The 10,488-nt window shown below is 48.2% G+C and overlaps 1 long non-coding RNA gene across 2 annotated transcripts; it reads left to right on the top strand.

The window, feature by feature from the left end:
* The first annotated feature begins 1,548 nt into the window (after positions 1-1,548).
* Positions 1,549-4,328, top strand: LOC132478937 (uncharacterized). Of its 2 annotated transcripts, none has more exons than XR_009530427.1 (3): positions 1,549-1,636; positions 2,980-3,147; positions 4,010-4,328. It is a non-coding gene; the product is annotated as an uncharacterized LOC132478937 (long non-coding RNA). The 2 variants fall into 2 exon arrangements; XR_009530426.1 differs by having other exon boundaries at positions 1,555-1,636; positions 2,851-3,147.
* The last annotated feature ends 6,160 nt before the right edge of the window (positions 4,329-10,488 follow it).

Below are 10,488 nucleotides of genomic sequence, written 5' to 3' on the forward strand. Positions count from 1 at the left end.
AAAAATTTCAGTGCCCCCCGCCCCCCACCCCCAGGAGCAACTGGATCTGAATTGCTGGGTGTGGGAAGGGACCCAGGCCTTGGTACCTTTGTTTTTCTTCTGTTCCTTAGGTGATTCTGTTAAGCAGCCAGAGAACTGTCTAGGTCCATACCCACAAGTTAGTGCTGGAAGAGATTTCCTCCAGCTCTGCCTTCAGAGCCTGATGGAGGAGACGGGACCATCTGCAGCTGGCAGACTTTCACTTCCATTATGTTCTCTGCTGCTCAGTCACCTTTTGATCCTCATTTTACAGATGGAGGACCGAGGCTAAGGAGATCCGGAGGCTTCCTGAAGGACACACGTCTAGGATGCAGCAGAGCCGGGGTGTAGGTCTGCAGCTTCTGACTCCCGAGGCTAGTGCTCTTTCTAAAATTGCCATTTATAATTAGCATATTTAGTTATAACAAGATATGGTCATCACAGTGTCCTGAGCTGGGTGGGTGCCCCTGTCCCACAGGGAGGCTGGGTGATCGTCCCTTCGTCTCCCTGATGCTGAGTATGTACATGGCCAGCCTGGACCCACGGCCCGCCCCCATCAGCCTGCTGTGCCAAGGATCTCAGCTCTAGGCAGGGTTTAGCCCCTTTTGCAGAGCATGCAAGAGGTGTGGCTCAGGTCACACAGCTGGTGGGTGGCACAGGCCTAGCGGTCCCTGCTCCTTGCCTGGACAGAGGCATCCAGGAAGCGGCACAGCCCGCATGGGGCTTTGCTCGTCAGGGCCCTGCTCCGAGCTGGCGGCCCTCAGGGTCAGGACCCCTGCTGGGGGTGCCTCCCTCATTCCTGCAGAGCTGGACTCCCAGGGCCTGGGCAGGCTGCCAGTGCAGGGAACTAGCAGGCAGGCACACTGTTGGCTCTAGAAAGTGTCACTGTTCCTGGGCCGGTCCGCAGGGCTGGAGGGCGTGGACATGACAGCAGAGACAGGAGCTGGGAGCTGAGAATGCCCCTCTCCCAGGGCCCAGCAGCTCTGGGTCTGGCCCACGGGCTTCCTTTGGCAGGGAGGGCCTGAGCTCCGTCCACACCACCTTCCCTTGCTGGGCCTGGGCTCTCGCCTTGCTCCCCACCAGCTCTTGGCGGCAGAGTACACGCTCTTGGTAATGACATCCATTTAACCTGCTTTGCAGAAGACAGGACGGTTGGGCAGGCAGACTCAGCCAGCAGCTTGGTGGGAGATGGGGTGAGGGCCCTAGGCTTACGCTTCTCTTGCCCATATTCTTTGGGGAGCTGGCTCTAAGCTACCTTGCTTACCTGGGTCAGAAATAACCTCAGCTCAACTGAAAGCCTAGAGCAATCAGGATGAGGGCAGAGCTTTGAGCTCCTGGAGTTGGTGGGCGTTTGCCCAGGAGCCAGGTCAGGGGTAGCCACTTAGCCGGGACCTTGGGTAAAGCCCCCTCCCCTCCAAGCCTGTTGCCTTGTTTGTTTAATGGACACAGTAGTGCCCTGTAGGAATATGTCCACTTGCTAGGCATATTCTGAACAGGTAGGATGGTGTGGCTCCCTGTCTCTCCCCTTCCAGGAGGCCACTTCATCAGAGAACTCGGGGAGATGTCTGGCGTGGAGAACATGCTCGTTTCATGCTGGTTGCAGTGCACTGCTCAGGAAGTGAGTATAGGTCTCCAGACGTTGGATAGTGTCTTCTGTCCGTGATCTCTACAAAGATGACCTTTTCTTCAGTCCTCTCTCTGGCCCTCCTGCCCTGGCCAGACCCTGTTAGGATGGTGGTTCCGGACTGAGCAGCTGTCCTCCCTGCCCCTTTGCCCTGTGTGCCTCTCTGGTCTGGCCCCGCCAAGGCCCAGGGAGTCATCCTTTCCCTCCTTGGGGTTCATCTTACAAGTCCAGATGCCATCAGTTCCAAGGAGTTCCCTCTGGGCCAGAGCTCCTCCCTCCTCCGCCAGCCTCCTTGGGGTGCAGACAGACAGCCCAGCACAGGCCGGAAGGGCTTTCTGTTTGCCTTGGCTGGTGGGGAAGAGATTAGTTGCTCGCTTTCTGTTTTGGCTATTGTATCTAACCAACACAGAGCCTGTGACATCGCAGAAAAGCAGCCTTGGGTCTTGAATGAGTTTGGGGCATGTCCCTGATGGCCTGGCCTCTGCAGAGATGTCTGGAGGTAGGAATGGGTGATAACACCGCCCCCTGGGTACGGAGAGATGTGATGACCATCTGTCGGCTTTCCCGACCCAAGGTCCACAGCCCTTTCTTCTTTTTTTCCTTCAGGGGATGACTTCTCCCCACCTCTTGGGATTCACATGGGGCCACTCCCCATCCACTGGCTTTAGAGGCAGGCATGTGTCCCAAGCTGGACACTGAGACTCCCTCTTGGGACTTTTGCAGCAACTAGGGGAAAAGAGGCATTCACTTTTCATGGGAGTTGCCACGTTGATGGAACTCCTGCCCTCCAGTTGAGGACGGAGCCAAGTGGTAGAGAAAGTATGCTGTCCCCAGACCTCAGTAAGCCCCTGGCTCCAGCCATGCCTGAAGCTAACCACACCTCTGGACTAACCTGATTATATGAGCCAATGAATGCATTTCTTTTTTCCTAAAACTATCCTGAGTTGGATTTCTGTCATAGAAAGGGTCCTAATAAAGCTATGTTCTTCTTTGGTCTCACTTAAGAAATCAACTTTGAGGTATCCACCCACTTTAAGTGTCTAATTCATAAGTTTTTTCAAATGTGTACACCCTTGTAACTACCACCACAGTCGAGCTGTAGAACCTTTCAAGTTCCCTCATTCCCCTTTATGGTCACTTCTCCTGACCCCAAGCAACCACTGACCTGCCTTTGTTCTAGAGATTCATTCAGTTTTCTCTCTGGTCAGGTCCCTGGAGGTCAAGGAGAACGTTTTCCTGATGCTCATGTTGTGGGTCAATGTGGGTCATTTCCTTTGGGACTGAGTCACCCCTGGGTCCAAATGTGCTGAAGCCAGAGGCACCTCTGGGTCCCACAGGTCTGTGGTCCAGTACATCCTTTGCTTCATTTGAGCCAGCTTGCCCCGGAAGGAGTCCTGGCTAATACAGCTCAGCCAGGACCGCACCCTTCAGTGAAGCTCCCCTCAAGGACCCCCCCAGGCAAAATCAACCATCAGTCCAGCTCACCTCCTGGGGGCCAGACACTAGTAAGTGCTTTGCATGCATTATCTCAAGTCCTCTCAGCAACCCTAGGGGAGGCACTGTTATCCCCCTGTTACTGGGATGTGGGTCTCAGGGTGCCTCTGCAGCTCCTCTGGCCACCAGACTCCTGGCTGCTTACTCTGCCTCCGCCATGGCTGGCTCCCAAGTGAAACTGACCCCTCCCGACCACGTCCCAGGGTAAGGGGGCTGGCTCCCCAGTGGCCGCCAAAGGGCCTGGAGAATGCGAGCCATACACCGGGAGGGAGGGAAGAACTGTGAGCGGTAGTGTAAGCAGGAAAGAGCTTTTGGCAGGAAAGAGCTCTCTGCAGGAGGCCCTTTTGTCTTGCCAGTCACCTAGCACACCTTTCAGATCTTATTTTTTTTTTAACATCTTAATTGGAGTATAATTGCTTTACAATGATATGTTAGTTTCTGCTTTATAACCAAGTGAATCAGTTATACATATGTTCCCATATCTCTTCCCTCTTGCATCTCCCTCCCTATCCCACCCCTCTAGGTGGTCACAAACCACCGAGCTGATCTCCCTGTGCTATGTGGCTGCTTCCCACTAGCTATCTACCATACGTTTGGTAGTGTATATATGTCCATGCCACTCTCTCACTTTGTCCCAGCTTACCTTTCCCCCTCCCCGTATCCTCAAGTCCATGCTCTAGTAGATCTGTGTCTTTATTCCCATCTTACCCCTAGGTTCTTCATGACCTTTTTTTCCCCCTTAGATTCCATATATACGTATATGTGTTAGCATGCGGTATTTGTTTTTCTCTTTCTGACTGACTTCACTCTGTATGACAGACTCTAGGCTTTGATCACACAAAACCTTGCCTAACTTTCTGGTTCTTTCTGTAGATCAAAGAAGTAGAAATGAAGGATAAGTAATTAACAGATGACCAGATCTCTTCCCCAGCTTCCCCTGCAGTAATCCCACGAGGAAACTGTGTGAACAAGATAGCGTCTAAAGAAAACTCACAAGAAGTCGACAAGCCTGCACATGGTGCGGGTTGGAGACGACTCTGACCCCCTATCTCAATGATTAACTGAGATTACTTCCCTGTTTCCCCTTAAAAACTTTTATGGCCGAGCAGAATCTTTGGAGGTGGTTTTGGGGGGACACTGAGTCCCCCATCTCCCCAGATTGCCGGCATTCTGATTAAAAGCAACTTTTCCTCTCTACCAACAACTGCTTCTCGGGTGTTGATTTCTCAGCAGCGAGCAGCCAGACCTGAGTTCGGTGACAGTAGGAGATGACATGAGGATAAATTCCTTCATCCTCTGTCCCTTGGACCACTTGAGGCACATTTTCCACCTGGGGTTTGTTGTACAGCAGTGTGGTTGTACATCACCTTGCATTGCTTCCCATTCTTCCCGACCTCCGTTCTCTATTCCCTCACTTTTGCCACCCTGGAATTCCACGTCCAAGTTAAAGTATCAGCACTTAATCCCTTGGCAAGGGCCGTGCTTTCTAGGGAACTCTGTAGCCTGGCTCCTGGGACTGCAGTACACGGCCTCAGTGAATGTTGAACAAGAGAATAGATGCACGACATGTCATGGCCATGGGGTTGGGGACTGGATAAGGGGGTAAGCATGGTGCCAAATTCATCACAGATTATTCTTTCTCTCTCCCCCTCCATTCACTAGGTCTAATCAGCCAAATCCTCTCTGACTCCATGCTGTTATGTCAGAGGCTGTGGCCTCCCCCCAGTAACCTCTGTCTGGTACAAAAGAATCCACACTCCTCACCCTCCACTTGCTAGGTGTGTGAGGCTGGCAAGGTGCTCAGCCTCTCTGAGCTAGCTCCCCCATCTGTACAATGGGGATAAGAATGGTCTCACTACCTGGGACTGTTGGGATGCCTGACTGATCCTTGGTTTGTGCCTGGTGCAGAGTGGGGGAAGGGCATCTTTGAGGCTGCCTGTCCAACTCCAGCCCTGCTCTCTTTTGGGAAGCACCCCTCCTCCATTCTCAGTCACTACTGGGCAAATTGAGGCTGTTCCCCATCCCACCCCATTCCCACACCTGCCACCAGACCCAGGCCAGCCAGCACATCTCAATATTGACCACAAATATTGGCTCAGGCCTGGGCCTAAGACCTAAGTCAAACGGGTCCTTGCAACAGTGCCCTGAAATTTCTGGAATAAGGAAAAAGAGGCTTCCTCTTTGCTGAGATCCCTAGCCTGGAGCTATTTTTACTATTGAGGCTATTTTTACTGTTTGGACATTTGAGAATGAAGTTAGTGCAGTGACGGCGGAAGAAAGCAAAGCCGAGAGATGGAGCAGGACACAGACACCTGGTGTCGCCCTTGGAGTTCTGGGATCCACCATGCCAGCACCTAGGTAACCCCTGGTATTTTTAGAAATTAATACATACACAAAAAGTTTCCGTTTTGGTTGCTTAAGCCAGTTCAAGTTGTGTTTCTATTACTTAAAACTGAAATGGTCTTGACTAATACCATAGGTTCTTTTTTTTTTTTTTTTTTTTTTTTTTTTTGCAGTACGCGGGCCTCTCACTGTTGTGGCCTCTCCCGCTGCGGAGCACAGGCTCCGGACGCGCAGGCTCAGCGGCCATGGCTCACAGGCCCAGCCGCTCCACGGCATGTGGGATCTTCCAGGACCGGGGCACGAACCCGTGTCCCCTGCATCGGCAGGCGGACTCTCAACCACTGCGCCACCAGGGAAGCCCCATAGGTTCTTTATAAATGATCGCTGCTGTTATTGCAATTAATAATATTATTACAAACATACTCCCAGGAGGATGCAGTCTTGGGGATGCATAGGCCACGTTCCCCCAGGGACCACTGCTGCTCTCCATACGTTATACTACCCTAGATATCAGCTCCCCAGGGCGGGGGATTCATGTTTGCTGCCGATATACCCCAGGTACCTGGTGTCTGCACAGGGTAGGTGATTAATAGACATCCACTAAGTGAAAAAATGAAGTTGGTCCATTGCCACCTGGCCCCCAGGCCCAGGTTCACGTTTTGCCCTCTCTGCTTGTCCTTGGCTGACATCTGAACCCACTGGGGTGTCTGCCAGGAGTCTGTCTTGCAAACTGATCTCTTGTTTTCAGTGTCCTTTCGAGGGCCTCATTCATCCCTTTCTTCATTCATATATACAGTTTAAAATATCTTTATTCGAAGTGTACATTATGGACCACTATCTTAAACCAGTCACAAAAATTAACTCAAAGTGAATTGAACACTTAAATGTAAGACTGGACACCATAAAACTCTTAGAAGAAAACAGGAAAAAAGCTCCTTGAGGGCTTCCCTAGTGGCACAATGGTTGAAAGTCTGCCTGCCGAGGCAGGGGACGCGGGTTCGTGCCCCGGTCTGGGAAGATCCCACATGCTGCGGAGCGGCTGGGCCCGTGAGCCATGGCCGCTGAGCCTGCACGTCTGGAGCCTGTGCTCCGCAACGGGAAAGGCCACAGCAGTGAGAGGCCCGCGTACCGCAAAAAAAAAAAAAAAAAAAAAAAAAAGCTCCTTGACATGGGTCTCAGCAATTATGTTTTTGGATATGACACCTAAAGCACAAGCAACAAAATAAAAAATAAACAACTGGGACTACATCAAACTAAAAAGTTTCTCACAGCAAAAGAAATGATCAATAAAATGAAACCTATGAAATGGGAAAAAATATTTGCAAACCATATATCCGATAAGGGGTTAATATCCAAAATATATAAAGAGCTCCTACAACTCAATAGCAAAATAGTAATAATAATAATGATGATAGTGATGATGATAATACAATTAAAAAACAGGCAAAGGACCTGAATAAACATTTTTCAAAGCAGATAGATGAGTGGCCAACAGGTACATGAAAAGATGTTCAAAATCACTAATCATTAGGGAAATGAAAATAAAAACCACAATGTCACCTCACACCAGTTCGAATGACTATCATCCAAAGACAAGAGAGCACAAATGCTGGCGAGGATGTGGAGAAAGGGAGCCCCTGTGTACTGTTGGTGAGAATGTAAATTGGTGCAGCCATTATGGAAAACAGTATGGAGATTCCTCAAAAAAATTAAAGACAGAACTACCATATGATCCAGCAATTCCACTTCTGGAAATATATCTGAAGGAAATGAAAACACTATGTCAAAGAGATATCTTTACACCCATGTTCAGAGCAGCATTATTTACAACAGCCAAGACATGCAAACAACCTAAGCGTCCATTGACAGATGAATGAATAAAGATGTTGTGGTATACACACACACACACACACACACACACACATATACATGCATGCAATGGAATATTATTCAGCCATAAAAAGGGAAATCCTGCTATTTGTGACAACATGGGTAGACCTTGAGGGCAATATGCTAGGTGAAATAGGTCAGGCAGAAAGACAAATACTATATGATATCACTTATATGTGCAATCTAAAACAAAATAAAAATAAAAAGCCAAGCTCATAGAAAAACAAGATGAGATTTGTTACCAGAGGTGGGGGTAGGGGGTGGATGGGAGCTGAGAAGAGGAGGAATTGGATGAAGTCAGTCAAAAGTACAAACTTCCAATTATAAGACAAATAAGAACTAGGGATGTAATATACAACATGATGGATATTGCTAACACTGCTATATGGTATATTTGAAAGTTGTTAAGAGAGCAGATCCTTAACACAATATTGTAAATCAACTGTACTTCAATTAAAAAATAATAATATTAAAAGAGTAGATCCTAAGAGTCACAAGGAAGAAAACATTGTTATTTTTTTCTTTTTATTGTACCTATGTAAGATGACGGAGGGACTTCCCTGGTGGTCCAATTGTTAGGACTCTGTGTTTCCACTGCAGGGGGCACGGGTTCCATCCCTGGTCGGGGAACTAAGGTCCCGCGTGTCGAGGGAACCAGGGAAAGATGCAAAATGAACAATGCTTTGCCAGCCTTCGGGGAGCTTCTACTGGGGATGTATGTTGACAATTTTGGTACATTTAAGTTATTTTAGGCATTTGGATAATTTTCTGGTATTCTTCTGCAGACCAGATAATAAAACCACTGTAAAGAATGTATTTTGGTTTTAAGCTAAGTTGGAACTAACCCGATTAGCTATCTTCGAAGAAAAGTCGACAGCTTCCCTACCCTCTCCTCTGCCCGTTCCCACCCCACCTCGGTAAACTCCAAGTTTTTTACATTGTTCCTGTTGTTGACATTCACATCCTCTTCTGCTCCGCAATCAAGCCTTTACTGCTTTGTCCACAGGTTGACTCAAAAGATTAAAAGCCATGGAATAGCATTTACATGACTATAATTGTTAAATACCATTTACTGTAAACACCTCCTTTTTTTTTTTTTTTTTTTTTTTTAAACACCTCCTTTTAACTGCAGCTAGTTGGATTGGGGTTTGTGTTTGGTCCCATTTTATTGAATTGGATGAGATGTACCTTCCGGCCGCTGGGACAAAGCTTCCTCTCTGCCAGTTTCAGGGCCTGTGTTCAGAAGGGCCCTGTGCTTGGTTTGATGCTTTCCTGTTGTTGTTTTGAAATTCTAAATAATTTTTGAACAAAAGGTCCCACAATTATGTGGTTAGTCCTGAGCTCAAGGCTTTGCTGCTAGAGGTCTGAGTGATCTGAGAAACACTCTGGTCGGGCACCTTCCCTTGGGAGGAAAGGCGGGGTACTTAGGCAGGTCTTGAAGTAGCCACGAAAAATTAAAGCGATAGGCCATGGACCTGAGTGATGGCTTGTGAATGTGCCCCACGTGGCGATGTCAGGCTGGCCTGCTCCTTCTTACAAAGGGGCTGAAAAGTTGGTGAGCCTTGGGCTGCCTGAGGGAGGAGGGATTATCCTGATGAGAGCATCAGGGCTGAATGATCTGCCCAAGGTCCCACTGCTTATAAATGGCAGGTCCTGGATTCAAGTCCAGGTTACTGATTCCCAGACCCAAACCTTCTCTGCTCCACCACCCTGCCTCCAGACCAGTGCCACACATGATGCAGCAGACCTGGGTTTGAATTCTAGTCCTGCTCCCAATTTGCTGTGTGTCCTTTCAGGAGGGATTTGCCCTCTCTGAACCACTTACCCCAGAGTCTGAGGGAGCGGATAAACTTTAGAAGTCCCTTTCAAACAGAATCACTGTGTAACGAATTAATAGAAAAGAGTTTCTTCCATAGACAGGTTCCAGCTAATAAAAGCAGAAGGAATAAAATATAATATCATTTTGCAGTCCCTAACAAATTAATTGTTTGAATGGCAGCTAACATCACAAAAGAGAATCTGACACCATGGACCTTCTGATAGAAGATCTCAACACCACCTAATGAGGTATTTTTGCCAGACAGAAAGAAAAAAAAGAATAAAGAAACCAAACTTGGCAACTAAGCCCGTGCGCCACAACTACTGAGCCTGCGCTCTAGAGCCCGCGAGCCACAACTCCTGAGCCCACGTGCCACAACTACTGAAGCCTGTGTGCCTAGAGCCTGTGCTCTGTAACGAGAGAAGCCACCGCAATGAGAAGCCCGCGCACCGCAACGAAGAGTAGCCCCTGCTCGCCGCAACTAGACAGAACCCACACGCGGCAACGAAGACCCGATGCAGCCAAAAATAAATAAGTTAAATAAATAAGTTAAAAAAAAAAAAACAAACCAAGCTTGAATCTGATCAAACCTCTGCTTCTAACAATTTACAGGACAAAGGATAGAGGAACACATCCGACTGCACCAAAGAGCAGCAATCAGCAATGTCCAGATGGAGTGAAATGCAACAAGATAGACAACTAGTTTCTTCCAATAAATACAACAAAACACTAGGCCCAAAGAGACTCAAAAGACACACTGACCAATTGTAATGTAGAAACTTTATTTGGATCAAAATTTAAGCAATCTATAAAAAGATAATTATGTCAAAACTGAAAATGTGAACGCTGACTCAGATAATATTAGGAATTATTATTAATTTTGGGGGGTGTGATCATGGTGTTATGGTTATGGTTTAGTTTGTTTATTTGTAAAGAAGGGTCCTTTTAGAGATACACACTGATGTGTTTATGGATGAGTTGATGTCATGCCTGGGATCTGCTTCAAAGTGATGCAGGAGGAGGGATGTGGATGGGGGAGGCGGGTCTGGATGAGGTAAGATGGGCCATGGGTTGATGACTGTCACAGCTGAGTGATTTATTGTCTCTGGATTTGTGTATAATTTTCAGTTTTTAAAAAGTCCCTCCAGGGCTTCCCTGGTGGCACAGTGGTTAAGAATCCTCCTGCCAATGCAGGCGACACGGGTTCAAGCCCTGGTCTGGGAAGATCCCACATGCCGCAGAGCAACTAAGCCCATGCGCCACAACTACTGAGCCTGCGCTCTAGAGCCCGCAGGCCACA

Source organism: Mesoplodon densirostris, chromosome 18 (genome assembly GCF_025265405.1).
Source record: "Mesoplodon densirostris isolate mMesDen1 chromosome 18, mMesDen1 primary haplotype, whole genome shotgun sequence".
NCBI classification, from domain to species: domain Eukaryota; kingdom Metazoa; phylum Chordata; class Mammalia; order Artiodactyla; family Ziphiidae; genus Mesoplodon; species Mesoplodon densirostris.